At 42.0% G+C, this 25,647-nt stretch overlaps 1 protein-coding gene across 4 annotated transcripts in view; it reads left to right on the top strand.

Moving 5' to 3' along the window:
• CSGALNACT1 (chondroitin sulfate N-acetylgalactosaminyltransferase 1) overlaps nt 1-25,647 on the top strand; it is a 329,193-nt gene that overhangs the window by 199,815 nt on the left and 103,731 nt on the right. Inside the window, exon 1 of one of the 4 annotated variants that reach the window (XM_032413280.1) lies at nt 23,171-24,302. The exons of the other annotated variants lie outside the window; for them this stretch is intronic. The gene's annotated coding sequence lies outside the window, so the exon portion shown is untranslated. Of the gene's footprint in view, nt 1-23,170; nt 24,303-25,647 lie in introns of those variants that run through there. 4 annotated transcript variants of the gene reach the window in all.

The following is a 25,647-nucleotide window of genomic DNA, read 5'->3' as shown; positions in this document are numbered from 1 at the left end:
TTTCAACTTTTTGAGGAACCTCCATACTGTTTTCCAGAGTGGCTGCACCAGCTTGCATTCCCACCAACAGTGTAGGAGGGTTCCCCTTTCTCCGCATCCCCGCCAACATCTGTCATTTCCTGACTTGTTAATTTTAGCCATTCTGACTGGTGTGAGGTGGTATCTCATTGAGGTTTTGATTTGGATTTCCCTGATGCCGAGCGATATTGAACACTTTTTCATGTGTCTGTTGGCCATTTGGATGTCTTCTTTGGAGAAATGTCTGTTCATGTCTTCTGCCCATTTCTTGATTGGATTCTTTGTTCTTTTGGTGTTGAGTTTGATGAGTTCTTTATAGATTTTGGATACTAGCCCTTTATCTGATATGTCATTTGCAAATATCTTCTCCCATTCTGTCACTGAAAGGCCAATTTCTAACCTATTCTTTAAGGTCACTATAATACAATACAAGCTAACAAAAGAATTTCACTTATATTCTGGAATAATTTATGTTGCTGTGCATTGTCAGACAACCATTCAGGAATGTATATGGTCCATAAGGACTCCATGGTGAGAGATGCTTAGAGAACATACTGAGAAGGGAGAATATGAAGAAGGGATAACTCTGTCCTGCAAGGAAAAAGTGATTTCACGCAGTAGGAAGAAGACAGTGACAGGCAGAGAAAAGGGAGCATCACTGTAGAGAAATGGAGCTGATACTTCTTGTTCCCCTTGGCTAAAAGGATAAAGTTTGAGCGGGAAGCCAGGCTTAGACAAATGTCACCCTGACCCATAGTTTCTGGATGGCCCACAGTTGATGCCCATAACCACACCCCGTGAACATCGCCCAAACTTCTTTAGGGACCAGTAGAAGACTTCAACTGATTAGGGTTTGGGAAGCATAGGGAACTAGGGGTTTCATGCAGGCTAGTTTTTATTTATTACATTCCTTTTCAGTAACTCTGTATCAAGAGTACTTATCCTCCATTCCAGATGTTCCCAAGAATGATTGGGTAGGATGAAGGAACAATGTTCATGAAAGGACCGACCTGCGAGAATTTATGTTGCTGGGCACTACCAGAGGATATTCTCAGGGCTTATTTCTAAATGATTTGGTGGCACGTTTTGTTATAACAGAAAATTCTAGTTGGCTTTATGACCAACTCTTAATTCTTAATGATACTCTCCTTATTTGAGTGGAGAGTGATGTGGCATAGTTGTTCTCACAGTTCTGTTGAGGTTCATGTTCACAAATTTCTGAACATTCAACAGAGGTCAAGGTCTATTGTTAGAGGTCTATTGTTAGAAAGGATAACATCTAAAAATTTGTGTGTGGTCAGTAGCTTCCACAAAAATTGATTGTTGTAGCAGGAATAAGATAGACATGTGAGCATTTCGTTTCCATTTTTGCGAAGGGAAAAAAAAAAAGAAAACCCTAATATTGAGAAACAACCCCCAGGCATATGTTAAAGCTATGTTTAACTCGTTTATCAAAATACACTTAAAGAAATATTTTTAATATATTTAAAGAAATATATTTAATATATTAATATCACTGAATACAGAAATTGGGTAAAATACTAAAAAGTAAGTATTATACTCTACTGAGTTTATCCACATATATTTGTGTAATTGAATTAAATATTTAAAACATATTGAGCCTTTCCTGGTTTCCTTGTAAATTTTTTTTCCCGTTGTATTAAGTGAAGAGAAAAGTACCATAGTGATTTGATCCGATACTATGGCAACTATATGTCCTGAATTTTTCTGGGATATTTAAATTTCAAACTATCACCTCCATAGCTATACTTCCAATTGATATACTGTGTGTCTTGCTTATTCACTTTTTTGTATTTTGTTATGTTGTTATAGAAAAATGGGGTTGCCGTATCTATTCCTAACCAACTCATCTCAGAATCTTCCACTCTTGGCTGCCTGGAGACTTTGGGGAAGAAAAGTGTATTATTGTAGTTTAGTCTGATAATTTGACTCATTTACTTCTTCAAAAATATTTTCTTTATATTGTTTTACTACCTTACCTATTTAATAGACTCATTTCATTCATCTGGAAACATTTATTGAATGTCTATTATGTTGGAAGCCCTGTACTAGGCATTGGAGGGGAGTAACAAGGCAAAGCCTTTGCAGTCAGCACACTTGCCACCCACTAACTCAATTGGCACAATCAAGGATGGCATTTTATACTTTCTCAGCATGAGTTGTTATCAAAGGAAAAAAAGGTCGTAGGCAGAGAACTGGTTTTCCAGGTTTAGTCTGTGAGACAGTTCTCACAATCTCATTTTCTAGAAAAGTCTTACCTGTGAATTTAAATCTTCAATTAAATATTAATTTTTCTATAGAAATTTTTTTTGAGATTTCATTCATTTCCTCTCTGATCAACAAAGAGGATATCCTACATCCTGCTAAAGCAGAGGATATATCAAATATGGTGGCCATTTAACTACTGTGAACAGGTCTCCCTGAGCAGGGGATACTTGGCCTTTGGTCAGTCAAGTCCAGAAATATGACCTTAACTATTTCATTGGAAAACAATGTATTTTTAGCTTCAGGGCTGATATGGGAGTGGCCTTGCTGTGCTTCATTCCTACCCCCCCCCCCCCGGCCCCCACCGGAATCCCTGTGCAGGTGTGGCTCCGTTCTCATCTAGGAACTGAGTTATTGAAAATAGGAAGCACCTGGAAGAATGAGCTGGTTTCTCCCATGGTTCCCCCTGCTTGTCTTTGAAAGCTTCTCTTTTTGAAAGGAAAGAGGCCTGAAGGCCCTTCTACAAATTATAATCTATTTCTTTGCTGTCTTCTCAGTGGGATTTTCTTATTTCTTAGATATACAGCCTCCATTTGGAGGATGTGGTTGTGTGTCCGTAGTGTTCCAACAGGATAGATCAGACCTACCCTATAGTCAGTCAAAATTCTATGCCAGAAATGTTTGCCCTTTTAGCTGCTTTAAACTTTTATCAATCTACCCCTGGTATTCTCCCAGCATAGCTACGGGGCCATATTCCATATTTTACTAGAAATGTGATGAAATATTTGGGTAAGCTAGTTTCATCTAGGATCTGTAACATCAGAGTGGTTAAAAAAAGAAACTCATTCAAGCAGGTGCATGTTTGTTTGGGGTCAGCTTTGGTGTAGTTTTATGTATTTCAAAAAGTAGGAAAAAAACCAGTTTTCTTCTTTCTTCTTTCAGAGCTATAGTTTTTTTTTTCTTCACTACTGGAGAAAAAATTTTAAATTTTGTATTCTTACTATTCAAAACATCTGAGTTTTTATGTTTAGGTTCAGTATTTCAATAATAAAACCTACTCAGTGGTAATTTGTTCCCAATATCTTTTAAACTATTTTTAAAAAGTAGTGGAGATGAATCCTATTAAATTATATTTTTCTTAAGATTGAATTAGAGAATAAAATCTTAATCTTCCTGGTGGGAATACATATCTCAGCTGTCTGCCTTGCTTTCTTTTGTTGCTTCTGGCAAGGAGCAGATTTATTATTCAGATTCTGTCTAAATCTGTAGTTTGACAGCTATGTCCTTGTGGTCACCAAAATATTCTTTTTCCATAAACTAAATAGCCGCAAACAACCTATAAAAAGTTACAGTCATGTCTCCATAGTAGAAAACCCATTACATTAGCAGCATCAGGTTATAATGTAGGCTGCATTTAATGATGGAAATCTACTTTTTCCATTAGAAAAATTAACAAACACAAAATATTTACACAGTAAAAGCTAATATTTTGTTTTAAGCCTTGTTTTGGGGGTACCCAAGACCTTCCACACATTTAGAGATTCACTGGAAGGACTCAGAGGATCAGATAGCCCCATTATGCCTAAGATGAATTCCAGTGACACAGCCAGATGTAAGGGGGAAAGACATCAGTGGAGTCTGGAGGAATCCTGTGCTCTCTCCATGAAGAGCCATCTCCATGGAGTGCATGCACCCTTCCTAATATGGCAAAACGCAGCCATCCGTTTGCACTTTTTCTGTGCAGAGAAGCCCAGTTGAGATTCAGAGTTTAGGGTTTTTATTGGGGTCATGTAGGCATTCTCTGCCTAACAACACCTACTAAAATTCCAGGCTCTCCGAAAGAAAGCAGGTTTTCACCATCAATCACATGGTTTGTACAAACAGCTTAGGCACAGCAGAACAACCTTATCAGCTAAGGAACTCTTCATGTCAATGTAGGGAACTTTTTGTAAGCTGAATTCTCGGACGCCAGCCAAGGGCCAACCTTGCAAATTGGCCTTTCCAAGGACAGCAGCCTCAGACCTGCTGTATTAATGCTTCCCACCCAGGCCTGCATTTTGGTTTGTAAACAGTTTGCAAAAATACACTGAGCTTTAAGTGATACGTAGTGATGGAGGAAGGCAGTGACATTGTTTCTCCTAACTGTTGTCAAGATCAGACTTTGCATTTGATAAAGGTATCCGGAGAAAATGATGATTCTCTGTGTAATACACTTCTAGTTCTAGAAACCCCATGAGCCTAATATTTTTAAAATTACAATTCGGTCATAATCTGGGTTACATTTTGCATATTCAGGTGACTGCTTCTGAATTTCTTGGATTTGGGCATCATGCAGTTGAAATTGGTTTTATTGCCAGTAGCTTAGCCTACGCTATGCTGCTTACTTATTGCTGAGCTCTCCCACCTGTGGGGGATATTCTTGGAGTAGCTCTTACCTGTCTGATCTTCCACTGTTGGAAGTATGAAAATGAAATTGGATTTATCAGGAAACAGGATTGGAATCTAGGGAATCATTACTTTTATAAAATTAACCCAACAGTTTTGGAGCCATTTAGGCAACTAAAACAATTTAGAAATTATGTTTTTCTTCTTTTGTTTTGTTTTGTTGAATAACAGCTATTCTTAAAAATCAAATGAACTAAGAGGTTTTGGTTAGGGAAATAAATAAAAATGACGGAGTGGTGAAGCAGCAGCTAGGCACAAGTGGCTGCCTGTTTGTGTTCATACCAGGAAACAGGAGTGTGTTTTCCTCCCCCGCATACTCTTACACCGCCCCCCCCCCCCACAGAGATTAATCATCATCCCTTGTCTCTGTAACTCCATTAGGATTTCACAAGGTGTCATTCAGAGCCTGAGGAGGTTGAAGAGAGGGAGGGCAGCAAGCTTGTGGAGGAAAGGGGAAAATAGGCTGGGAGATCTGGGCCCAGGGATACTGTCAGATGGACCATGCCATTGAGCCTGCTGTTGAAAATATTCAATGATCCCTTTGCCACGAATACAGTTTTAATCTTCTGTGAAATGAACATACTTCTCTTCTTCGTTTGGCTTAAGTGACACAGCTCTCATTTTATTGACAGTGTTTTCTTTATAGGGAATTTAAATGGTTTTCCTTTGGACTTATCTAATAGGCATCAGTGAACAGTAACACTGTGTGTGTGTGTGTGTGTGCGCGCACACACACACGTGTTCACACGCGTGTATCCTTGTGCTTTCTCTCTTCTTTCTTGGGTACTTGGAATAAAATTCTTGTCAAAACCAAGTGGCTCACAGAAGGGAACATTCAGAAAACACTTTCTTGTCATTTAAATACTCCTTTTCCTTCCATCAAAAACTAGACAATCTCTGGATAGGAAATATGTTCCATAATAAAATCTGCCCATGCCAGTTTCCTCTTCTTTTGTATAAGCACATTTTGTCTCCATTCCAGTATTTGCTGATAACCGAAGACCTTTTCTGTCAAATGCTATGAGATTCAAGTGAGAACTGCCAAAAGCATTATTTGACAGGATCCTAAAGGGACTTCATTTAAAAGTGGCCCTCCATGCTTCCATCCAGTCCAGACATTCATTTTAAGGAATAGGAATATGAAAACATTGAAGAGTTATATTTATTTTCTATTACAAAAATACATTTTTATTAAAATAAACATTGAAAATCTGTATGAGCCAAATTAACAACAGCAAAAATTTTTTATTACTCTATACCCAGAGAAAATATGTGTGGCCTTGCCAATGTACTGATGCATGGCATGACTTACAGTGGGGGCAACAATGAATGAGACTGAGTTCTTTCTTTAGTGGCCTGCAGTCTGGGGACAGGGTGGGGGTGGGAGAGTTGAGTGAACAGGCAATTGCAGCACAGTGTGAGGGGGGTCCCACAAAACTTCCTGGAAATTGGCATGGAAGCTGATGAAGAATGCATAGGGATTATTCTGGCAGAGGTGGTAGGAGGTGAGGAAAGACTTCCCAGGCAAAGGAAACAGGATGAACAGAGCTCTCCAGGTGAGGGTAAAATGTGACACATTGAGAAATCTGCGACATAAATCAGTATGGCTGAAGCACAGAATCTAGGAAGTAAGGGCTGAGAGTTGAGGCAGGAGAGGTTAGTGGAGGGAGATCAGTCACAAAAAAGCTGGCCCACCATGTTATAAAGTTTGAAAATGTTCATTTTGATGTTTTTTTCCCGTTCAGTCTCTTACTTATATGTAATGGTCTCTCCTTAGTTGTAATCACAGTGCAAAACATTTATTCACTAATGGATATTTATAAGGATTTACTATGGCCAGAAGCTTTGAACTCAAGTTTCGTCATTTTTGTATCTGCACAGTGAGCCAGTGTGGGGGGAACCCTGGGAGCAAGGGGAGAGGGGTAGAAGACCTACCTTATCATCTTGAACCACGTGATATAATAGCATAAATGCTTTTATCCTTCTTGCCACCCAGCCTTTCCAACAACCATTTTAAGCATCTATACAGTAACCCAACAGATGGAAGGACCATAATTAACTGGATAGGACATGAATTTTGGGTTGCATATTTAGGTTGTTAGACTATTTTGGTAGCAAGAACAAACTCCCAAATATCATGTGAGGCTGGGATAGTGTTTTTTTTTAATTTTTAATTTATTTATTTAAATTTTTAAGCCCCATTGTGGGGCTTGAACTCACGACCCTGAGATCAAGAGCTGAGCTGAGATCAAGAGTCTGACACTTAACCAACTGAGCCACCCAGGCGCCTCCAGGCTGGGATAGTTTAAAGAAACACATGAAGGAGGCACAAATCTCATGGGAACCAAAAATGTCCATTTCTCAGGATCTATGACAATTGTAGAGATGCTGTCTTATTACCCGCTTAGCATCAGGAATTTGTGATCTTTAACCTATTGTTTTGTGGCTCTGCTACTCCTTCTGTGTCTATCTCTGTGTCACTTCCACTAACCAGTTGACAAATTCACTATTTCTTCATTCAAGAGGGAGGAGGCTGATGCGCCCAGCTACTTACAACTCCTCTTGACACACCTTCTTTCTAGACTATGTCCTAGATGTCTCTTCTTTTCTTCTCCTACCCTTCATGACCATCTCGCTGGTCATCTGTGTTCAACAGCCCAAGACTATGCCCTCAGCAGGGGATGCGGGAAGGGAATCACATCATAGAATGGGTCGGGGGCAATCACAGTCACCATGGCTAACATTTCCAATATCAGTCATTTCAACATTTTTCTTAAGGAAAAATACTGCTGTTACATATCACTATGCATGGTTCAGGTATGGCTAGTGCAGGACTACCACCTCCTTTAATCTGGAAAACATATATTTCTCAGGACAGTCTTGGTTCCATTACATCCCTTGACATTTTGTAAGAGGATGTTTGTCTACTTAATAGGCCTCCTGATTTTCATGATTTATGGAAGGCTTGGTCTAAATTTTCTCTCTTCCTTCCAGTCAAGAAGTACTTATTCAATGCCTTCTAAATGCCAGGCTCTGTTTTAAGCACTAAGATTACAACAGAGAATAAGACACTGAATATCCCTATTCTAATGGATTTAACTTTCTTATGGGGGAAGGCAGAGAGTAAAGAAGAAAATTAATGATGAGATCGTTTCAGATAGTTTCTTCTTGGAAGAAAATGAAACAGATGTCTGAGAGACTGCCTGGGGGTCAAGTACTACTTTCTGGTGTATTCCCAGCACAGGGTCTTTAAAGAGAAATGTCTCAGCTGAGACCTGACAGATGCGAGCCAGGAGGGGTGGAGGTCTCAGGAAGAGCATTCCAGGCAGAGAATATAAATGTGTACAAGGCTGAATGCGCAAGGTTGGTGGGTCCATAGAAGAGATGGTGAGTCAGTGTGGGGGCATCATGGGAGCAAGGGAACAGGGTAGAGACCTACTTTACTACTTTATAACCCCTACCCAAGTGTACGCAGAGAGTATTATATAAATGCCGCCATTTCCACCGATCTTCTCACAGTTACCTCTAACTTGCCCTGCCCACAGAACAACTTGTTGGTTTTCCTCTTAGCCTATACCTCTTCCAAGTCTCCTTCAGCTCAGGAAATTAAACCATCCCATGGCTCATGTTACCCTAACACCTTCTTCTCACTTACCCATCTAAATTGCCCAGTCTTTCAATCCTACATCCAACAGAAAGCTCAAGTTCATTCATTTCTGCCCATGTCCATTACCCTCGTCCTCATTCAGACCACAGTAATCTTTTGCCTAGATCAATGCCTTGGCTTCTTGGGTGATTTCCCACCATGGGAGAATGTCTGTCCCATTTTCTAATTAGATTGTGTTTTTTTTACTGTTGAGTTTTGAGAGTTCTTTATATATTCTAGATACTAGTTCTTTGTTGGATATGTTGTTTGTAAATATTTCCCCCAGTATGTAGCTTATCAATGTCTTTTGTAGAGCAAAATGTTTTAATTTTGATGAAGTCCAGTTTATGAATTTTTCCTCTTATGCTTTCAATGTCAAGTCAAAGAACCCTGTCTAGTTTTTAGATCCCAAAGATTTTCTCCTATATTATTTTCTAAAAGCTTTCTAGTTTAATATCTTACATTTAAATCTGTCACCCATTTTGAGTTAATTTTTTTTGTATAAGGTATCAGACTTAGGTTGAGATTCTTTTTGGAAGGGGAGGGGGCTATTGATGTTCAATTGCTGCAGCATCATTTGTTGAAAAGCTATTTATTTTTCATTGAATTACTTTTGCACTTTTATGAAGTCATTCAGGCATATCAGTTGGATCTGTTTCAGGTTCACTGTTCTGTTTCATTCGTCTGTGTGTCTGGGCCTCTGCCAGTAACACACATTGTGATTAATCTGGCTATATGATAATTCTTGAAATGCATAGACGGATTCCTCCCATTTTATTCTTTTTCAAATTATTTTAGCTACTCTAGTTCCTTTGTCTTCTCATATAAATTTGGAATAATCTAGACTATATGCATAAAACAATTTCATTGGCATTTTTGTAGGCATTGCATTAAATCTATATATCAATCAGAGGAGAATTTATATTTTTCCTATGTTGAGTCTTCCAATCCATGAATATGTTTTCCAACCCATGAATCCATTTACAGTTGACCCTTGAACAATGCAGGAGTTAGGGGCACCGATCCCCTGCACAGTCAAAAATTTGAGTATGACTTTTGGCTCCCCTAAAACTTTATTAATAACTTGCTGTTCACTGGAAGTCTTTATAACATAAACAGTCTATTCACACAAATCTTACATGTTATATGTACATATCCTGATTTCTTACAATAAAAGAAGTTAGAGAAAAGAAAATGTCATTAAGAAAATCACAAGGAAGAGAAAATACATTTACAGTACTGTACTGTGATTATTGGAAAAAATCCTCATGTAAATGGACCTGCATAGTTCAAACCCGTGTTGTTCAAGGATCTGCTGTATTTAGATATTTGAATTCTTTTACTGGCATTTTGTAGTTTTCAGCATGCAGGTCATGTTTTGTTAGATTTACATCCAAGTATTTCAGCTTTTTGCGTGATTGTAAATGCTGTTGTATTTTTAATTTCAGTGTCCACATGTTCATTAGTAGTATGTGGATACAATTTGGTTTTGTATTTTCCATATAGATAATCATGTCATCTGCAAATATGGGCAGTTTTGTTTCTTCATTTCCAATCTATATGCCTTTCATTTCATTTCCTTGACTATTACACTAGCTAGAACTTCCATTACTAGATCTAATACAAGTTGTGAAAATAGACATCCTTGCTTTATTCCCAGTTCAGTGTTTCATCATTCAGTATGATGTTAGTTGTAGGTTTTTTGTGGATACTCTTTATCAAGTTGAGGAAGTTCCCTGTATTCTTTTTTTTTTTTTTTTTAAGATTTTATTATTTATTTGAGAGGGAGAGAGAGGGAGAGAGAGGGAGAGAGCGAGCATGCAGGAACAGGGGGAAGGAGAACCAGAGTCCCCGCCGAGCAGGGAGCCAGATGCGGACTGGATCCCAGGATGCCAGGATCATGACCTGAGTGGAAGGCAGATGCTTAACCGACTGAGCCGCCCAGGTGCCCCGAAGTTCCCTGTATTCTTAGTTTCCTGAGAGGTTTTTTGTGTTTGTTTGTTGGTTTGTTTCCTGAGAGTTTTTATCATGAATGCGTGTTGAATTTTGTCAAATGCTTTTTCGCATCAATTGATGTGATCATGTGATTTTCCTTCTATAGCCTGTTAATATGGTGTATTACATTAGATTAGATACATGAGTTCAACTTGCCATACTACAATTGGAATCCTGTTTAGTTTTTAAATTTCCAGAAATTGAATTGGAACATTATGTTTACCTCATTCATAAGATACAAAATCTTATTTTGTACTTGTTAATGTGGGTTTATTGTTTAAATGACTAGAAATGTTTAAAATATTATTGTTGTTATTAATGGACATTTAATTGAACTAGTGATTTTGAGAATGAGTATATATGCTTTCTAAACGTTTGAATCAGGAGAATTCAGTTGATGAATTTTCCATTACAAGGAGGTCTGCTTTAAGGAGTAATCCACCTTTATCCCATTTTGCTGCTTTCATTGGAACAGAAATTGTAATATTAAGTTATCTCAGACCATCGGTTCTGGAAATAGTTTAAGGAGCAGCTTGGATGATGCAATCTTCTTTGAGGTGCTAGGAGAATAACCTTAAAAATTTTTTTTGTAGGCTCTTAGAGAACTGGAAAGCTTCACTAATAATTTCATAAAATTAAACATGGGAGAGACTATTTCCTTTATAATTGATTGTATGATGTAGTCATCTACTGATGACTTGGAAATAGGTTTAAAATGTTAAATATATTAGAAACCAATCTCTTTACACTTTCCTTTCCTTACCACAGATGGCTTGATACATTTGCTATCCTTCTTTCTAAACAGTCCTCTGGTCCTCCCTGCTAACTCTGCTCACTTACTTTAACCTGGCAACATCTTTTGGCCATGTCAGCCACCATCTATATTTTGGCAGCTTTCTGGGACTTGAAGTTTCTTTTCTGGGGAAATATTGTGAAGTGCAATGGATATACAAAAAATCTATTGTTATAATCACCACAGGTCTTTGGGTTACAAACTCCCGACTTGAAGAGGAAAAATTATTCCAACTGCAAGATTAGTTCTAATAAACTGCCTATTATTATTGATTTCTTCCAGGCATTTTTTATACCCCTTTAAACTGTCATTTTCTCCGCATTTTAGGTATGTGCGAGTGAGTTTAGGTCACTTGGGGCTTTTCCATTTGTGATTCAATATTCTATTCCTTCTGCCTTTAGTTCTGCCAAGAAATAGTTCTTGGTAGATTTCATTTAGTCTTTGGCCCCTGGCTTAATGGCTTCTGCAGGGTCTTGATCGGTGTGTTTTCCACTAACACACCACAATGTATGGCAATGTGAGGGATCAGCATTGGGTTCCTCTGGAATTTGCTTCTTTAGTATATAACTACTCTTATGCAGCTGAATATTATATACAACCATGAGCTTGCTAATATCCGGTGTGATTTTTTTCACCCAAATTTATTCTGTTTTTCACACATCACTGAAAAGGATATGTTTTCATTATTCTACTTATTCCAGATTTAGACCTTTGGAAGGAAAGAGGACCAAATGCTGGATCTGAGTACCTCAGAACCGTGGGTTTGTTCTAGGGGGAGGGCAAGGGGAGACTTGCCAGAAAATATTGGAGGCTGTATTTTGGGGAATACTGAAGATTCTCTCTCTCTTCCCCTCATGGTTTTGAGAACATCTTTGTTCTTTTTGTTGTTGTTGTTGTTATGTTAATCACCATACATTACATCATTAGTTTTTGATGTAGTGTTCCATGATTCATTGTTTGTGTATAACACCCCGTGTTCCATGCAGAACATGCCCTCTTTAATACCCATCACCAGGCTAACCCATCCTCCCACCCCCCTCCCCCTAGAACCCTCAGTTTGTTTCTCAGAGTCCATAGTCTCTCATGGTTTATCTCCCTCTCCGATTTCCCCCCCTTCATTCTTCCCCTCCTGCTATCTTCTTCTTCTTCTTTTTTTTTAACATATAATGTATTATTTGTTTCAGAGGTACAGATCTGTGATTCAACAGTCTTCCACAATTCATAGCGCTCACCATAGCACATACCCTCCCCAGTGTCTATCACCCAGCCACCCCATCCCTCCCACCACACCCCCCACTCCAGCAACCCTCAGTTTGTTTCCTGAGATTAAGAATTCCTCATATCAGTGAGGTCATATGATACATGTCTTTCTCTGGTTGACTTATTTCGCTCAGCATAACACCCTCCAGTTCCATCCCCGTCGTTGCAAATGGCAAGATCTCATTCCTTTTGATGGCTGCATAATATTCCATTGTATATATATACCACCTCTTCTTTATCCATTCATCTGTCGATGGACATCTTGGCTCTTTCCACAGTTTGGCTATTGTGGACATTGCTGCTATAAACATTGGGGTGCGTGTACCCCTTCGGATCCCTACAGTTGTATCTTTGTTCTTTTTAAGAAGTACCATTTAAGCTTTGTTTTTCATATATCTAAATTTTTCCTCCCCAATTAGATTGCATATTCATTGAAGAGAAGATCTTTAAAAATTTCTCCTGTGCTACCACAGCAAGGAGCATCCTGAATATATTATAGTTGCTCAACAAATGGGAACTGAATGTTGTCCTGTACCCTCTATGATGGTGATGTACAAAATGTGCAGGATCCAGTCCTTGCTCTCAAAGGGCTTACCATCTGTTAGAAAGATGTGAAGCACATAAAAATATATGTTCTGAAACAAGGTATGAGGCAGGAGAAAGATGAAATCAAAGTGCTTGAAGACTAAGCAGGATAGAATATATAGCAGTAAAGCAGAGCTTCATGAAGAATCTGACATTTGAGGTCAGTCTCAAAGAAGGAGTAGGATTTGGAAAGGGGTATATTAAAAGTAGAGAATGAAAAAGAAAAGATGACCCTTTTAGATAAAATTACAGCATGAGCAAAGGTGTGGCCCTAGGAAACTACCGAGTCCAGCTGATAGCTTGTTTGCTGCTTCCGTGGCAGTAGAGAGAAGGCGGGGGATGTGCGCCCCCCCCAAGTCCATGCTGAGGTGCTTCGGAGTCTAGGCATGTGAGCTGACCCCCAACTCTCTACGCCACCTCTGCCAAGGGGTTAACTGGCCTCGACACGTGCAGCCTTGGAGATGGGGGGCTCACCGCCTCTTGAGGTTCCAGCTGTCATTGGGGCATTCTTACCGTGGGGCCCTGGCGGGAAGACTGGCAAGTGGGGAGAAGTCCACATGAGAGGCACCAAGAAGGTCAGCCTGAAGAGTTTCCAGGCAGTTACTTTTTTTAGTCATGATTGAAGCTGTGAGTTTAGGAAAACTCTAATGGCAGCTGTGTGGCAGGATGTGGAGTGGGGGCAGCCCTTTTGTGGTGATGAGAACCTAAAGTAGCAAGCTGTTTAAGGGAATAGAAAAGAGAGGACATACCCAAAAGGCTTTTGTAGCACAGACAGTGTTTTTGAAAATACCAAACTAACCTGTACTTATTCCCAGTAACCCCTAATTGTTCCTTGTTGCCCTGCAGCTTTCCATCAGTTGCAGCTGGGATCTTTATTATTTCTAGAGAAGGCTGGGCTTCTGGGATCAAACAGAGTTTGTTTTAAGATCCAGAGTGAGACAGTCTGAAAGCAAGCATTTTTGATTTCCAGAAGCAAGGCTTGGTTGAGAGAGGGAAGGAGGGAAACAGCACGGTAGCAGAAGAGGATCTCTGCTTCCCTGTGAGCCAACGCTGACCACCTAAGCATAGAATTTGCAGGCGACCGTGGTGTTGATGCAGGATGTGGCACGAGGACTGTTTTCTTGAGGACAGAAAAGAAGAACTCAGCAGGCAGGCAGGGAGTAGAGGAGTTCAGGGGGGATAGGCTCTTCCTCTCCCTTCCCAGAGCCTGTGCATCCAGGGGGAGGCTCAGGTGAGAGAAACCCTGGGGCACTGTCTGCTGGAGAGGGAGTGAGCTCTGTACTAGACAGTGCCTGATGCAGAAGCACTCGAATCTGACCAAGAGGAATCGCTGGATTGCAGTGAGCACACCTGAACAGGGTAGGATGGGCAGCCTGCTCCATGCAGACTGGGGCCATGAAAGCAAAGTTAAATTCAGTTGTAGAAAATAAAGTTCTCTTCTTCCAAAGAAGTCATAGTTGACATAAAATCTCACCTTGGCTACACTCTGAAGAGGTGAGGTGTTCCGACAACTGCTGGGAGGTGAGTAAGGTTTTACCACCATTTCACACTTGAGAAACTTAGAGAAGGTCTGTGGTTTGCCAGGGTTATTTAGTTGGTGCGCTGTGCTAGGAGGGGAATGTGGAGATGCCACTGAATCATAACTTCTGACTGACAACTACAGGGACGTCAGAATTTATCTAGTCCAACCCTAGAATTTTCCCAGATAAGAGATCTTAAATAAATGGAGTGATCCACTCAGAGCTGTGTATCTGTGTCAGGCGGAGCAATGCTTTCTGGAGTTTCTTCACTAGTCCGGTGTATGTCTGATCAGCCTGGAGAAATTATTATCTATTCCATTTGACATCCATTTCCTTTCTTAATTATGTGCCGATAGGAGTGAACATTCTGACAGGCTGATTAAGTAATTATTTTACATTCATCTAGAAAGCTTGTGCTTTGGGGATTTAAGTTTTTTCATCCTAAAATAAGGATGATAGATATCTGATTTCTTAGTAGCATGTCAGGAGGACTTAGAAAACAATTTTGTCTGTCCCGAGTTTCCGGCTCTGTGGAATCAGTCTCAGGTTTTTCATTTCATTTAGTAGGAAGTGGCAACTCTACCACGTCACCGAACCCCGAGCAGAGCTCAAGTTCAGGCGTGAACGGGTTGTGTGAACGGGTTGCGTGCAGCACGTTGCTATGGGGAGTGGCAGAGACGAGCGCGGCAGCCTCGGTGCAGCCCTACCGGACGCAGTAGCTTCGCAGGGGCCTGATTGCAATGCAGTGTTTGTGTTGAACAGAACTGCTCCTCTCGCTCATTTTGTGTGACTCTTATTTTCCCCCATCCCCTTCTCAGACTATCTTTGAGGTGAGATGTAAAGTCCTGCAAACTTCGTAGATAATTGCCTTTTTCTGCTTCGCTAGTGGTTCCACAATTTTTTGGAAGGAATTTCCTGAATTATAGTAAATTTGATACATTGCCATTATGATTTATAAGTGTAGAGACTGAACAAATCCATGCAAAGTCTATTAGTTATCTATGTTAATGAAGGAAAGAGTTGCAGGTAGTATGGAATTATACATATATATTTGGGGGTTCAGTGCATCAGCACCATTTCCGCTTACCATCTTTTCATTCACTCCTGTTCTTCATACTTACAGTCTGTAATGGGGAAGGGGGCTTGTGGTGATGGTCAATTAAGTGTTAATCAGAGCTCAAATCCTAAAGTCAAACAAAGCAGAGGGAAACAGGGTCCTCGTCAGGATTCAGCTCCCACCCACTTGCTGCCTGTCTTGAGCTGAGACCCAGGGGCCTCACTGCTCACGCAGATATCGTGGGCTTCTCCCTGTCACACACTTTTCCAGCTATCGCTTGCCTTCTTACTCTTCTTCTGTGCAACCGAACTTCTTGAAAAAGTTTCTGTATTCATTGTCTCTATTTCCTTCCTACTCTTTAATCCACTCTCCTGTGTCATTCGTACCCATCAGTCCACTAGACGAGTTTTCCACTGAGTTACCAGTGATGTGCATGTGGTTCAGCTCAGTGGTGTTTTTTCAGTTCTCAGTTTACCTGATTTCTCAGCAGCATCTGACATTGTTGATTTTGTATTCTTCTTAAAAGAATATTGTTAACATTTTCAAACTGAAAGATTTTATTGAGTATAATAACCCCATATACTCTCCACCGAGTTTAAGAAATAACATTTTAGCAACATTAACACTTATTTCCTTATAGAGCTTCCAAAGGCTCTATACTGCTCCCCACTCCTACAAGGTAACTACTCTTATGACCTTGGTGTTTGCAGGGTCTTAGGGTATCAATATATTTATCTTCCTCATCTGAGTTCTGTCAATAGCCTCTAACCAAGGACCATCAGGAACTCAGTATTTGGACACGCTGGGTTTATTACTTGTTGCAGCAAGTGAGAACACACGCCATGGAGAATCGTGGGGTCTCAGTAAAAGGGTGGTAGAGAGAACCTATTCTGTGGATTTGGGTTTTAGTTGGATGATTTGCAAGAGAGTCTGAAGAAGAGGAGATATACTCCAGAATAGATGCTGTCAGAGAGCAGGAGTAATTCTCTGATTAGGTATCTCAATAAATCTTATCTATGGGAGACTAGAATAAAGATAACATAACTGGTAAAGAAGTAGCCGTCGATCGTTTTGGCTGAGAAAGGGATGTTAGATATTTTGTGGGTGACATACTGACTTTATTTTTGTGATTGGACAAAATGATGAAGTGGACTTACTTTGTTTCTTTCATCATGGTCTCAGAGTAGCCTTGTTTGAAGCTGGTATTCTTTGAGATGGTTTATGTGTAGTAGGAGAATACATGGCCTTGCTAGGCATGTTGGGCAGCTTCTGATCATCAGGGGATTGCTTTCTTTTTTTTTTTTTCTTTCTCAGTTCTATACAAGTTGAGAAATTGAATTCAGGCAGATGGAGACCAAAGTATCAGCTTGGTTATAAGGTTAATTTGGAGAACATAGTTTGGATATGTGGCGAGAATGGGCTTCCTGATATTGGACCCAGGATAGCAGACTTCCCTCCTCAGTCATGGGTAGCTCTGGCCATGCTCAGGCCGACCCACGCAGGGCCTCTCTCTCCCAGTTCACAACAGTATGGAGTTGGAGGCCATTCAGAGTCAGAGTTTCTACAGACTCAGAACCAGATGTGCTTCTTGCTCTGTACTTTCCCTAAGTTGTCTCATCCACTCTCAGGGTTTGATGACCATTTTTTCCCAATGACCCCAATCTGTATCTCCAGGCTAGACTTCCTCTCTGATATGTTACTCTCCATCTCTACCTGGATGTTTCAGAGCACTGCAACTTCACATGACTCAGGCCAAATTCATAATCTCCTCCCTAAATTCAATGTCCCAGGTCCCCATAGCCTGACCCTACAGCTTCACCCCATATTCCAGCCACCCTGATCCACCTGCACAGTCTATATGCACCATGTTGCCTCATGCCTCCAAGCTCTGCCATTTGGTTATTTCTGCCCGGAATGCTCTTTCATTCTTTGTCTGCCTTGCTACACTCTTCTTTCAAGGCCTACCTCAAGTGTCATCTCCTACAGAAAGCCTTTTTGGAACCCTCTAGGTTGGATTGAATGCTCCTGCTCTATGTCGATCTCTTCTTACCTTTTGCTCCTCTATATAGCAATTAGTTCATTGATTTATCTGTTCATGTGTCTGTCTCCTTCACTATACCTTAAACTCCTTGAGGCCAGGAACTCTATCTTATTCATCTTTATATCTTGAGATACATCTATATCTATACAGAGATACCTCCATACTTTGATCTTGTGCCTATGTATCTAAGATATATGGGTAGATACCTATCTATCTATATTGATAGATAGAATTAGATGTCTGATAGCTTAAACTAGACTTGGCACTTAATGAGTGTTCAGTAAATGTTTGTTAAGCTACTTGTTGTCTAAAGACTTTGTTAACATTTTGTCTAGACCTGGAATGACCAGAGCTTTGGTAATTTTAGTATTGAAAAGAGTAAGTCAAGTATTTTTTAATCTGGTTGTATTTTACTTTACTCGAGATATAGTCCAGAAAAGTAGTATTTAGATTGAAGTTTGTAAAGTACACAACATTTTCTTATTAAATTACATGATATTTTCAGCAAATGGTTTACTTTCATTTCTGATTGACTGTGTTGTAGATTAGGACTCCTAATAGTTCAAGTAATATCATTATCAGTCAAGTAAGCATTTTTCATTTTATCTATAATTTTTATCTGTAAATCATAAATTTATCTGTAATTTTAAGTTAAGGGCCTTTGCAAAATGGCCGTCCTACCCTTCTATGAAGGGCATGCAAGCGTCTGGGATGGAAACCTTCTCAGTCCCATGTCCTTCCGCTGGGGCCCCGGGATTTCAGGGGACTGGTGCGTGGGAGGTGGGATTCGACCTCAGGTGGCTTTAGTGGGCCCTGCCAGGAATCCCTCAGCTGACAGCAGAGAGGAGACGCCTCTGTTCTCACCCATTGGCGCTGACAAGTTTCTTAGGTTGTCGACCTGTGGCTCCAGGTGTCCCTATGGCTCAGCTACCCTGTCAGGGCTGGCTGCCGTGCTCCAGGCTGGCAGCTTCCTTCTGAGTCTTTTACTGTGGCTTTCTGAGCAAGGCTTTGGTGGTCTCAGCTCATCTTTTAGAGCTGGGCCACACACTGAGCAGTCTCTACCATCTGCCCCTCCTCTCTCGGAGGAGAGGGAAGGCTGAGTGGGGTTGTCCAGGCAGGACTCTGCAGGGAAGGCCCCTCAGAACACACCTGGTGCCAGGTAAGAGACGAGCACTGTGTGTAGGGGACTCTGCTGAGGGGGAAGGGCAGGAGGAGCAAGGAGCTGGAGGAGAGAGGCAGGTGCCATTGATCTGAGAACAGACTTGATTGAATTGCAATTCCTATGTAAACAAGGATTTATTTTTCCGATTATCATCTCCTAATTTGGTTTTCTCAAGCAATATTCCTTTGAAATGTCTGCAGGTTCTTAGTGCCAGTCATAATGAAGATAAAAGCGGTAAGGATACCACCCATTGGGAGTATTTCTGTTTGTACTCTGCAAAGCAGTTTCACATTTGTTTAAAGAAAATTGACATTATTTTTCATCACCTTTGCAATGAGGATTGTGTGCCCTGGAAGAAGACTTCTGCCCTGGCAAATAAATTGGACAAAGAACACAAAAGTTCCATGCTGAGGGGCATGCTTGCTTTTCCGAATTGGGTCTGATGATGTGGTCGGTCTGTGTTCTACACTATTGGTGGATTTCTGTGGTCACTTCTCGTCACTTCTCAGAGCTGGCGTGCCGCTTTACACGTGTCTGCAGTGGAGACTGTGTCTTTCTTTTCTCTTCTGCTTCTTTTGTCTGATTCCTTTTTTTTTTTTTTAAAGATTTTATTTATTTATTTGATGAGACAGCGAGAGCGCACAAGCAGGGGGAGCAGCAGAGGGAAAGGGAGAAGCAGACTCCCCACTGAGCAGGGAGCCCGATGCCAGGGCTCGATCCCAGGACCCTGGGCTCATGACCTGAGCCGAAGGCAGGTGCTTAACCTACTGAGCCACCCAGACGCCCCTTTTTGTCTGATTCTTAAACTGAGGCTGTAGAACGTATGACAAAGTTACCCTTCGTTGTGTTGTATCATGGAGCCAGCAGATGGAAATAAACATCTGCCAGGCATCAGCAAGCAACAGTGCTAGTCCATGGTAGCTGAGGAAAGTCCTTAAAAATCTTACCTCATGATAGGCTTTTAATAGAGATAAAGCAATGTTCATTAAAAGCTGAACCCTCCTTAGACTCACTATTCCACAGAATAATTGCACTTATATCAATCTCGAGACCCATTAGCTTGGTGCCAAGAAAAAAATTCCAACTCTGCTTTCTAGATAGAAGGAGCTATGTAAAATAAATAAATAAATAAATAAACAAGGACGAATACACAATGCCCATTGCATTTCTTTTCACCTTGCCCCAGGGCATATGAAAAAGGGTTGAACACTAAGAAACATAATCAGACCAAAACTCTCCCCAGTGTCCCCATTTCTACCCAATAAAGAATACCTTGAAAAGTTCACCTGAAAGTTCTCTGGTCCTTCCAACCAAAGCAGTCTTTCTCTGCTCTGAACTACAGCAGCATTTTGTTTCTATTACTAATGATTGATCGCAGTCCCCTAGTATCTCAGTTATTTTTATACCTGTCCCTCCCAGGGGACCATTACCCTTGTGAGGACAATTGACTCTCCTCTTTATCCCCTACCATAGTTGACATGGTCCGTTTCACACAGTAAACATTCTATACATACTTGATGAATGAGTGGATAAAATTCATATTAATTGGCACATCAACGCAGAATTTCAGAAAAATTATTTTCTGTGTTCATGATATAATGGAGTGTTTGCTTCTTACGAGAGTCCCATATCCCTTTCCGGTAAAGCAGGGTGGGTGTGGACTGAGCGTGTGGTGTTTTCAGAGCTGCACTCATCTCCCCTAGGCGTCTGGTGCATTGCGGGTCACTGTAGCCTGGGATGAAACTGTGTATGTTTTGCTCCTTTGACATTATGTAGCGCAGTTGTAGAAATTGTAGCAATTGTTGCAGATTCACGTAAGTCATCAAAAGGATAATATTCCAATTTATCTTTCAGGAAAGAGGCATTTTATGCCTGTTGCCCGTCTTGGGCAGCTTTGAACTGAGGGCTGTTATGTATCGGGATAATGATGTACAGTCAAAAGAGGGAATCTGGGGACTCTTCTCACCAGAGGCATTGTGAAACCTTATTTTGGGAAGCAGCTTTCATTGTTGTTTGAAGTTTTCTTTTGAACCCCAGGAATATCTCTAGTACCAGCAGGTGAAATCAGAACACTAGTGTATTGTCTTATATCATTTGGAGCTACTGGAAAACTGCATTTCAAAAGTATCCTAGGAGGTTCTGAGATTTCTCCCAAACAGTCCCTTTCATAGTGACTCAGCAGGTCTGACAGCCGAGTTGTGCCCAGGGTCCATGCAGTCAGTTCTCTGGTCAGTAAAGTTTGCTTGCAGCTTGCTCTCATGTCCATAGCTCTGAACTATATCATCCTGAGGCCCAAACAACGTTGAAGAAGCTCAAGAAAACCGCCCCTGTGGCCTTCCACTCTGCCCGGAGACTGCGCTAAGCCTTTCAATGCGATTGCCTTTTAAAACTCCCTCTGTACCACTTGGTGTAAATGGCAGTTTGGGGAGAACTTTTCAGATTCATTACAAATTCCTTTTTCTTTTCCTTTTCTTTCTTTCTTTCTTTCATTTTTTTTTTTTTTTTTTTTTAAACTGGGCTTTATGGGGACGATAGGGATGTGAGAGAGTTACTTTGATTTGAACTTTTGGGAGTGTCGTTCAGAGGCAAGAGACCGGGAGTGTGGAGCCCATAAATGTGTATAAACATCAGCTATTCCTCCTTGGTTGACTTCTCTGAGCAGTGAAATGGCGTCAGTGTCAGGCTTGTATGTGGGGGCTTGGGCCTCACTTTGGCTCGCACTGATTACATGTGAGCTTTGTGCCCGGTGCTTCATGTGCATTATCTCATTTACTCTCAGAAGGACCCGAGGCCCTCTCTGTGCTCCTGTGCTTGGGAAACTAAGGCTGAGAGAAGCCAAGCAACTGTAGGACCGAATAGTCTGCACCCTAGAACCTGTCCTCTCAGCCACTGAGCTGTACTGATAGGATAGAAGGGGACACGAGGTAGTGCTTCGAGAGTCAAAACAAATATAAATGTGAAGTCTTATCGAGGTGCAGGAATTGGCAGAGCAGGCACTTGCCCGTGCAGATAATTCAAAGAATGCAGGCAGGGGCCTCCTAACAGAGGCCTCCCCCTCTACCTGACATTCCACGGGCTGTGCCACGTCCACATGTCCAAAACCAAGCTTGTCTTTCTGCTAAATCTCTTGTGTGTTGGCTTTTTCAGTGGTAGCCCCATCCTGTGAGTCACACAAGCTAAATCCTAGGCCTCGTTCTTGGCGGACACTTTCTTTCTCCCTCTTGTCTGATTGGCATCCACATCTTGGAGGTGGTACCCAAGAAAACCTTCTTGAATCCACCCTCCCCCCATATTTCGTGCTGCTGCTTCCACGTGCCTTCGTTGGAATACTGAGGTGGTGGGTGGCTTCTTACCTGGCCCTCTAACGGTGGTCTTTCCGCCTCCAGCCTGGCTCAGCCCTGCCCATTTGCTAGGATTCAGTTCTGATCATGTGCCTCTCTTATCTAAAAACTTAAATGGCTGGCTAATCATCACCTGTAGAATAAAGTTTAAATCCCCTGTCATGATATAAGGGCTGGTTGTAGTCTGTGCGGGCTGCATTATAAAGTACCATCGACTAGTGGTGTAACAAACAAACACTGATTTCTCACAGTTCCGGAAGCCAGAAGTGCGAGATTAGGGTGTCAGCGTGGTCGGGTTCTGGTGAGAGCTCTCTTCTACACCCGGCTCTTTGCTATAAAACCTTTCCGAGCTCCTCTCCTGCCTCCTTACCGTCCAGCACTGTGCATTATGCATTTCCACATCAGCCTTCTTTCTGCTCTTCCCCATTACCATGAACACTCCTCTGTTGAGCATGTAGCAAGCTATAGAGAAGCCGTGTAGCATAGTGATCAAGAGCACAGACGACGGAGACATACTGCCTGGATGAGAAGCCCAGTTCTGTCGTTTCATTGCCAAATGACTCAGGCAAATGACTAACCTCTGCCTAGATGTCCTTATCTGCAAAATGGGTATGATATTAATAGAACCTGCATCATAGGAGACATCAGAGAAGCTGGAGGAAGATGCAAATAGAGTGGGATCATAGATAGAAAGGCAAAAGTTTACAGAAAGAGCCTGGACTATGTTAAGAGTGACACAGAGAACATGTTTGTGGAATGTTACATAGTATTAAACTGTAAGACAAACTTAGATTAAGTAAGTACTCTGTGCTATTTAGCTTATGTAGAAATAGGACAGTGTCTCTGGTGGATAAATTTCTTGATAGGAGCAATGTCTTGAAATATTTTTAGCCAGTACCTTAATAATCAGTTAACCCTCTAGCAGGGACAGTTGACTACAAGATAGGCTTGGTAGGGTATTGGGAGTGGGCGCTGAAGAAGGGGTAGGGAAACCTGGAAGAGGTGCTCATAGGCGCAGTGGGCCGGAACAGAATCTACTTGTAGTCAGTGCAAGGTTTTATTTTTGTGAAAAATAATAATACATCTTACATTTATGTAATATTGGACATCTTCCTGTTAATTTTTTCTCTATTACTGGTTCTATTTCCAGATTGAGATAGATGGCACAAAGAGAGAAGGCTTTGCTGATCTAGCTTCCTGGGGTTTCTAAAATAATTCTGCACAATCCGTGCTTTCTCTAGTCCTGTTACATAATAACCACTTGCTAAAAGAAAGCCGCTCATTTGTGTGCTGCTGTCTTCCTCGTAGGTGGGGAGGAAAGAGGAGAACCGAAAGGTGGTAGGCTGTTTATTTCATCTTGACTGAAAGTAGCAGTTATCTTCTTAACCCTTCTTACCCCAAACACGCCCGCAGAACCCGTCAAGTAACTCATGAGAGTGGCTATCAGCACTGCTTTGATGCAGGATGTTTCCAGTGGTGGTTCCTTCAGGCGTCTGGTGGGGGCGGAGAGCGGCAGTGCTCATGCCCTTCTTTCACGAGTCTGGAGGCCACCCAGACTCACGCACAGCATCGTGCCGACTGATGCCCAGGCCCAGGGAGGAGGGGGAAGAATGACAGCCCTGGGAGAAGGCAGCACACTCTAGTCATGAGAAGACTACATATGCCAGAGAGAACAGGCTCCTCGGTCATTGTTCTTTGCACACTCAAGCAGGGAATCCCACCTTAGGGGAGCCCAAGATGGAGAAGGGGGACGGAGTTCCCCCAACTCTGACCTTCAGGTCAGAGTGCCATTTTGCACTTTGAGAGACTGGTATCTATGGACCACTCCTCTTTGGAGGCCTGTTTTGTCCTGTTTCTAGGGCTTTCCCCGCCGTGTGTATTCTCAGCTTCTGGCTCTTTCTCTGTGGCCCTGTTTGTGGGCATTGCCTCCCCTTGCTGTTTTTCTCTAATTCCACACGTTGCGTAGCTCTGTCTATGCCTGGCAGCATCAGGCTGATGGAAGTAGGTGACTGTGGTGGTGTGGAGGCCCGCTAGCTGCGTGGGAAGGTCACTGGCCTCCCCAAATCCCAGCCTCTGCATCTCAGAGAACAGGGATCAACGACTCACATGCGGTTTAGGTAAGACAGCAGGTAATACATGAGGCCTAGTGATTCTCCGGTGGTCCTCAGTGGCGCCCCCTCCCCCTCCCAGGGCTGCCTGAACAGACGACCCAGGTGAGCACTTTTATCTTATCTGGGAGCTCTGTGTCTATAAATGTTTTAAAGCCATTGGGTGGTACATGGTAGAGGCATTTGGTAAACATTTTTTTAAAGATTTTATTTATTTATTTATCTGTGAGTGAGGGGAGGGGCCAAGGGGGAGGGGGAGAAAGAATCTTAAGCAGGCTCCGCCCTCAGCGTGGAACTCCACACTGGGCTTGATCCCACGATTCTGAGATCGTGACCTGAGCCGATACCAAGGGTCGGACACTTAACCGACTGCGCCACGTAGGTGCCCCAGTAAACCTTTTTTCTCATCCTCCTCTTCCTTCTCCTGTCTGCTAATAAGGGGCATGGATCATGTTATCAGAAAGGAGAGAAGTCCACTTTCCCTCTCTGTGCTGCCCTCACTCCAACTAACGTGCGGCTCATCTCATCCTGGGGCCTCCTCAGCCTCCGTGGCATCGTGTGATGTGATTCACACCTCTGACCTCACCTTGGAGCTGATAGCTACCACTCAGCAACTCTGGCATCTGCTCAGGGCTCTGTGCTTATGACTGAGCTAGAAGGTACTTGGCTGTGAGCATTGCTCACTCTTAATTAGTCCCCTCCTTGTTAATTAACAGCGTGCATTTCCCTGGAAGCTGTGCTGTGTGACCTTGGGAATGGGGTCTCCTGGGGCGGGGGAGGGGTGCCTTTGCCTGAATCTGCATGGGTGCCGGGGCTGACTTTGGCCTACACATGAGGGTATTCGTTGACACACGGTGAATGGCCATTGCCTGGGCATCTCCTTTTGCCATGCTTTGGAGGAAAGAAGTGAGAAATCAGTGTTTGGCAGGAAAGAGTTCCATAGTGATTCCAGCCAGCATCTTAACCATCTGAGAGATGTTCTCTTTTGCTCCTTTCAAAGAAGAACATCTCTCAGTTGATTAAAAATTCGACTTACTAGGGTGCTTTTTGGTGGAGCTGTCTTCAACCTGATATGTGGGTATAAGCTCTTGGCATCTGCTCAGAAGCACTGGCTGGCGTGTTGCCGACGTCTTCTTTCCTGGCCCCAGCCGTGGGGCCAGGGCAATGCTCGCACTGGCCATGGCCGGGACTGGCATTATTTCTAGGGATAGTATGAGTTTGCGGAGCTGGTAAGCGATATGGAAATGCAAACCCCAGCTAAGTGGGGAGGTCAAAAATTTGACAGAAACAGTGCTTACTGCCACATCTGAGGGGCTGGACAAGCTCATAAATAGGAAGGTTCATTTTGAGTTCAGAAGCAAGAAAAATCGGACACGATGGTTGCAGAATGAGGAACGGGTCTCAGCAAGCAGTCCAGGATTATTAAGGGTGATGAACAGGATAGCCCAGT

The sequence above is a fragment of the Phoca vitulina genome, unplaced genomic scaffold, assembly GCF_004348235.1.
Source record: "Phoca vitulina isolate PV1807 unplaced genomic scaffold, GSC_HSeal_1.0 scaffold15, whole genome shotgun sequence".
NCBI classification, from domain to species: Eukaryota; Metazoa; Chordata; class Mammalia; order Carnivora; family Phocidae; genus Phoca; species Phoca vitulina.
The sequence above is the reverse complement of the archived record's forward strand: the minus strand, read 5'-3'. Positions and strand labels throughout refer to the sequence as shown.